Source organism: Phoxinus phoxinus (genome assembly GCF_949152265.1).
Source record: "Phoxinus phoxinus genome assembly, chromosome: 1".
In the NCBI taxonomy this organism is placed as follows: Eukaryota; Metazoa; Chordata; class Actinopteri; order Cypriniformes; family Leuciscidae; genus Phoxinus; species Phoxinus phoxinus.
Genome location: NC_136876.1, coordinates 140,001 through 147,500, shown reverse-complemented (window position 1 = coordinate 147,500; position 7,500 = coordinate 140,001).

Genomic DNA, 7,500 nt, shown 5'->3' with positions numbered 1-7,500 from the left:
CCACAACACATGATGTAGTCAGCCGGATCCGGGCCGTATCCAGATCAGATGGAGGACCTGCACCTAGACACGACCACAACACATGATGTAGTCAGCCGGATCCGGCCGTATCCAGATCAGATGGAGGACCTGTGTCTAGACACGACCACAACACATGATGTAGTCAGCCGGATCCGGCCGTATCCAGATCAGATGGAGGACCTGCGCCTAGACACGACCACAACACATGATGTAGTCAGCCGGATCCGGGCCGTATCCAGATCAGATGGAGGACCTGCGCCTAGACACGACCACAACACATGATGTAGTCAGCCGGATCCGGGCCGTATCCAGATCAGATGGAGGACCTGCGCCTAGACACGACCACAACACATGATGTAGTCAGCCGGATCCGGGCCGTATCCAGATCAGATGGAGGACCTGCACCTAGACACGACCACAACACATGATGTAGTCAGCCGGATCCGGGCCGTAGCCAGATCAGATGGAGGACCTGCACCTAGACACGACCACAACACATGATGTAGTCAGCCGGATCCGGGCCGCATCCAGATCAGATGGAGGACCTGCACCTAGACACGACCACAACACATGATGTAGTCAGCCGGATCCGGGCCGTATCCAGATCAGATGGAGGACCTGCGCCTAGACACGACCACAACACATGATGTAGTCAGCCGGATCCGGGCCGTATCCAGATCAGATGGAGGACCTGCGCCTAGACACGACCACAACACACGATGTAGTCAGCCGGATCCGGGCCGTATCCAGATCAGATGGAGGGCCTGCGCCTAGACACGACCACAACACATGATGTAGTCAGCCGGATCCAGACCGTATCCAGATCAGATGGAGGACCTGCGCCTAGACACGACCACAACACATGATGTAGTCAGCCAGATCCGGGCCGTATCCAGATCAGATGGAGGACCTGCGCCTAGACACGACCACAACACATGATGTAGTCAGCCAGATCCGGGCCGTATCCAGATCAGATGGAGGACCTGCGCCTAGACACGACCACAACACATGATGTAGTCAGCCAGATCCGGGCCGTATCCAGATCAGATGGAGGACCTGCGCCTAGACACGACCACAACACATGATGTAGTCAGCCGGATCCGGGCCGTATCCAGATCAGATGGAGGACCTGCACCTAGACACGGCCACAACACATGATGTAGTCAGCCGGATCCGGGCCGTATCCAGATCAGATGGAGGACCTGCGCCTAGACACGACCACAACACATGATGTAGTCAGCCGGATCCGGGCCGTATCCAGATCAGATGGAGGACCTGCACCTAGACACGACCACAACACATGATGTAGTCAGCCGGATCCGGGCCGCATCCAGATCAGATGGAGGACCTGCACCTAGACACGACCACAACACATGATGTAGTCAGCCGGATCCGGGCCGTATCCAGATCAGATGGAGGACCTGCGCCTAGACACGACCACAACACACGATGTAGTCAGCCGGATCCGGGCCGTATCCAGATCAGATGGAGGGCCTGCGCCTAGACACGACCACAACACATGATGTAGTCAGCCAGATCCGGGCCGTATCCAGATCAGGTGGAGGACCTGCGCCTAGACACGACCACAACACATGATGTAGTCAGCCAGATCCGGGCCGTATCCAGATCAGGTGGAGGACCTGCGCCTAGACACGACCACAACACATGATGTAGTCAGCCGGATCCGGGCCGTATCCAGATCAGATGGAGGACCTGCACCTAGACACGACCACAACACATGATGTAGTCAGCCGGATCCGGCCGTATCCAGATCAGATGGAGGACCTGCGCCTAGACACGACCACAACACATGATGTAGTCAGCCGGATCCAGACCGTATCCAGATCAGATGGAGGACCTGCGCCTAGACACGACCACAACACATGATGTAGTCAGCCGGATCCGGCCGTATCCAGATCAGATGGAGGACCTGTGCCTAGACACGACCACAACACATGATGTAGTCAGCCGGATCCAGACCGTATCCAGATCAGATGGAGGACCTGTGTCTAGACACGACCACAACACATGATGTAGTCAGCCAGATCCGGGCCGTATCCAGATCAGATGGAGGACCTGTGCCTAGACACGACCACAACACATGATGTAGTCAGCCGGATCCGGGCCGTATCCAGATCAGATGGAGGACCTGCGCCTAGACACGACCACAACACATGATGTAGTCAGCCGGATCCGGCCGTATCCAGATCAGATGGAGGACCTGTGCCTAGACACGACCACAACACATGATGTAGTCAGCCGGATCCAGACCGTATCCAGATCAGATGGAGGACCTGTGTCTAGACACGACCACAACACATGATGTAGTCAGCCAGATCCGGGCCGTATCCAGATCAGATGATGGACCTGCGCCTAGACACGACCACAACACATGATGTAGTCAGCCGGATCCGGGCCGTATCCAGATCAGGTGGAGGACCTGCGCCTAGACACGACCACAACACATGATGTAGTCAGCCGGATCCGGCCGTATCCAGATCAGATGGAGGACCTGTGTCTAGACACGACCACAACACATGATGTAGTCAGCCGAATCCGGGCCGTATCCAGATCAGATGGAGGACCTGCGCCTAGACATGACCACAACACATGATGTAGTCAGCCGAATCCGGGCCGTATCCAGATCAGATGGAGGACCTGTGTCTAGACATGACCACAACACATGATGTAGTCAGCCGGATCCGGGCCGTATCCAGATCAGATGGAGGACCTGCGCCCAGACATGACCACAACACATGATGTAGTCAGCCGAATCCGGGCCGTATCCAGATCAGATGGAGGACCTGCGCCTAGACACGACCACAACACATGATGTAGTCAGCCGGATCCGGGCCGTATCCAGATCAGATGGAGGACCTGCGCCCAGACATGACCACAACACATGATGTAGTCAGCCGGATCCGGGCCGTATCCAGATCAGATGGAGGACCTGCGCCTAGACACGACCACAACACATGATGTAGTCAGCCGGATCCGGCCGTATCCAGATCAGATGGAGGACCTGCGTCTAGACACGACCACAACACATGATGTAGTCAGCCGGATCCGGGCCGTATCCAGATCAGATGGTGGACCTGCGCCTAGACACGACCACAACACATGATGTAGTCAGCCGGATCCGGCCGTATCCAGATCAGATCTGCGCCTAGACACGACCACAACACATGATGTAGTCAGCCGGATCCGGCCGTATCCAGATCAGATGGAGGACCTGCGTCTAGACACGACCACAACACATGATGTAGTCAGCCGGATCCGGGCCGTATCCAGATCAGATGGAGGACCTGCGCCTAGACATGACCACAACACATGATGTAGTCAGCCGGATCCGGGCCGTATCCAGATCAGATGGAGGACCTGCGCCTAGACACGACCACAACACATGATGTAGTCAGCCGGATCCGGCCGTATCCAGATCAGATGATGGACCTGCGCCTAGACACGACCACAACACATGATGTAGTCAGCCGGATCCGGGCCGTATCCAGATCAGATGGAGGACCTGCGCCTAGACACGACCACAACACATGATGTAGTCAGCCGGATCCGGCCGTATCCAGATCAGATGATGGAGGACCTGCACCTAGACACGACCACAACACATGATGTAGTCAGCCGGATCCGGGCCGTATCCAGATCAGATGGAGGACCTGCACCTAGACACGACCACAACTCATGATGTAGTCAGCCGGATCCGGGCCGTATCCAGATCAGATGGAGGACCTGCGCCTAGACACGACCACAACACATGATGTAGTCAGCCGGATCCGGGCCGTATCCAGATCAGATGGAGGACCTGCGCCTAGACACGACCACAACTCATGATGTAGTCAGCCGGATCCGGGCCGTATCCAGATCAGATGGAGGACCTGCGCCTAGACACGACCACAACACATGATGTAGTCAGCCGGATCCGGGCCGTATCCAGATCAGATGGAGGACCTGCACCTAGACACGACCACAACTCATGATGTAGTCAGCCGGATCCGGCCGTATCCAGATCAGATCTGCGCCTAGACACGACCACAACACATGATGTAGTCAGCCGGATCCGGGCTACACTGTACGTTCTGTAAAGACATAAGCGACTGTGTTTACGTGAATATTCTCCAGAACGGACATTTAGACGTAATGTTGTGTGTATTTGTCCATTCAGACACGAAACAGAGCTCAATTCAGTCCTTGCGCGCAGCACGCTGTAGCTGTCTATGTGCAGGGCTGCACGCTTCGGGTCGTGTGTGTGTGTGTGTGTGTGTGTGTGTTCGCACAGAAAAACATACCGAATAAAGCTCTCTTTCGCGTCATCACTCTTATTCAGATCTATCCATATCTGCTCTTCTCTTTCTCATGAATCATGAATCAAGCGCATGCCAACTCGTGTGCCGCTGGTAGATCAGCACGCTACAGTTCACATGTGCACAGCGACCACAAGCGCAAATCAGTTCTGACTGGATCTCTTCCACAATCGTCCCTCCCTAACATTTCCGTCTAGTTTGTATTCGTTGACGAAAATGTCCACATATATAGGCCAAAGACAAAAATATAAATATAACTTAAACGGGATGAAATGACAAAAATAACCACACAGATAGGTAAAATAATATTATATACATAAATTAGAGTGAAAATATAGACATAAAAGCAACAATTAAAATAAAGATTTAATTAGGTTAAAAGGAGCCAAAAATAACTCACCACTTCAGTGCATTAACAATGCCAAGAGGAAGAGGAGGAGACAAAACAGGAAATTGGGTAGGCTCATGATGACATCACAGCAATTAAAGGGGAAAACGCTCATTCTTCAGGCAAGTATATCAAGCATATGGAAATAAACAATTTTGTGTGAATTATAACAAACATTACATACGTTTTAACAGTACACTTTCTGTACCTGTTACGATGGTTAGATAGATAGATAGATAGATGGATAGATAGATAGATAGATAGATAGATAGATAGATATATAGATATATAGATAGATGGATAGATGGATTGATAGATAGATATAGTTTGAAGATGGATGGATGGATGGATGGATGGATGAATGGATGGATTCAAACCGACTCAAACGCCGAAGCGGTCACCATGGCGTCACTCACCCACCTGCTTGAGTCTCACCGAGCCGCCATTTCCGAGGACTTCAAACGAACTCTCTCAGCTCTCGAGACCAAATTGAACGGTGTCATAACTACAGTGACAGAACATGCTGAGAAACTCGAAATTCTTGAAAGTGAAGGTGACGCGCGAGAGACATGCCTGAAAGCTGCCAATGAAGCTATTGTCAAGCTCCAGACGGACCATGCTAAACTAGCAATTAAAGTTGTCGACCTCGAATCACGAAGCCGGCGTAACAACATCAGGGTAATCGGTGTACCTGAATCCGTGGAGGGGATACAACCGACAGTTTTCTTCGCCAAGATGCTCGAGGAGGTCTTTAGAGCGGTCATCGATTCGCCTGTGGAGTGTGAACGGGCTCACAGAGCCCTGGCCCTTAAACCACCACCCAACCAGCGGCCAAGACCGGTCATCATCCGTCTCCTCAGGTTCCAGGTAAAGGACAAGATCATCCGTCATGCCCGGACCATGAGGGGTAGGCTGAAATTCCGGGACCATTCCATCCTTGTATTTGAGGATTATCCTCCAGAGGTTGTGCAGCAGCGGAACGAGTTTAAGGTGGTCATGTCGGAGTTGTACGAGCGAGGGTTCAAGCCGGCCCTGCTGTACCCGGCCAGGCTTTACATCAAGATGGAGTCGGGAGGTAAGAAACACTTTCCAACTGTTGCTGAGGCCAAAGCCTTTATTGTCTCCTTGCCCTCACGGAACGCATAAGATCATGGTCGCCTATATTCATGCTACGAGGATGCTGCAGGCTACGACTTGTTACTGTTGTTTGAAGTAGAGTTCCTATTTTTGCATCCTCCATTGACAACGGTGATTTGCACCCACTTTTGCTGATTACGGGAGACAGTGTCTCTATCTTGACTCTATCATGACTTAATGTCTCCAATAGACTACTCCCTTTTACGGGAGGCTTGGACAATGTTTTTCAGGACGGAAAGGTGAGACATTTTACGGGGTCTTTTTTTTTTTTGCAAGTTGGCGCTGATGACTGCGGCGTGGTACAAATTACTACACAATGGTACTACAATATTTCCGTATGTGTGTGTTATGTGTATGTATGTGTGTTTTGTTGCTACGTTTGCGTTTGTGGCTACTGCCGTGTAAATGTTTCAATGTAATTCCAGAAAATTCCATGATCAAGTTGTACTATTTAAATGGGTTTTGATGATCTTAATATCGTTGGAGAATCTCAGCACTGCATTGACATGGGTGACAATATAACTTGTAATGCTTTTGACCTTGATAATCTAAAACCATTAAATTATATATATAATTATTCACTGTTGCACTTAAACATCAGAAGCCTAAACAAACATCACTCTGATTTAACCTCCCTATTATCTAATTTAAGCTGTCATTTTGATGTTATTGGATGTAGTGAAACCTGGCTCAATGACTTTTCAAATGCCGATTTATTTAACATCGATGGGTATAATCTACACATTAAGAACAGACCAAATAGAACAGGTGGAGGGGTCTGCCTTTATGTTAAGAGCAGTCTACGAGTTAATATCTGTGATTATTACTTAGAGGATGACCACTGTGAGTCTTTATTTATTGAGATTAAAAATTCTGACAAAACATTTATTGTAGGTGTTATTTATCGTCCACCAGATTCTGCTTTCGACACATTTTGCAGTAAATTGGAAGACCTATTACATAAACTAAATAAGCAAAAAAAAGATTGCATAATTCTTGGTGACTATAACATTGATATCTCTAAGGAAGACAGGGCAAAACATGACTTCATGAACACATTGCATTCCTCCTCTTTTTTTCCCACCATCAATAGATTTACTAGAGTTACACTGACATCCAAAACAATTATTGATAATATCGTGACTAATATTCAAAATACTAAGATGGAGACAGGAGTCGTGCAGTCTGACATCACAGATCATTTCCCCATTGTAATATTTTTTGGCTCTGGTAAATTATCCTCTCCTTCACTTTCAAAAACTAAATTTAAAATCACCAACGAGAGAAACTTACAACAGTTAACTGTTAATTTACAGGCCAAGCCATGGGACTCTGTCTATGACAGTGTGACTCCTGATGCTGCATATGACAGTCTGATAAAGATCATTCAAGATTCCATCCATGACACAATTCCTGAGAAGACTGTCAGATGCAGCACTACCCTCCAGAGCCCTTGGATTACAAAGGGGATTTTGAAGTCGATTAAATATAAAGGTAGGCTCTATAAATCCTACATAAAAAATCCTTCTATTTTAAAAAAAGAGAAATATATTTCCTATAAAAATAAATTAACACAGATCATAAGAAAAAGAAAACGATTTCACTATACGGAACTGTTAAAAGCTTCGCAGGGGGACT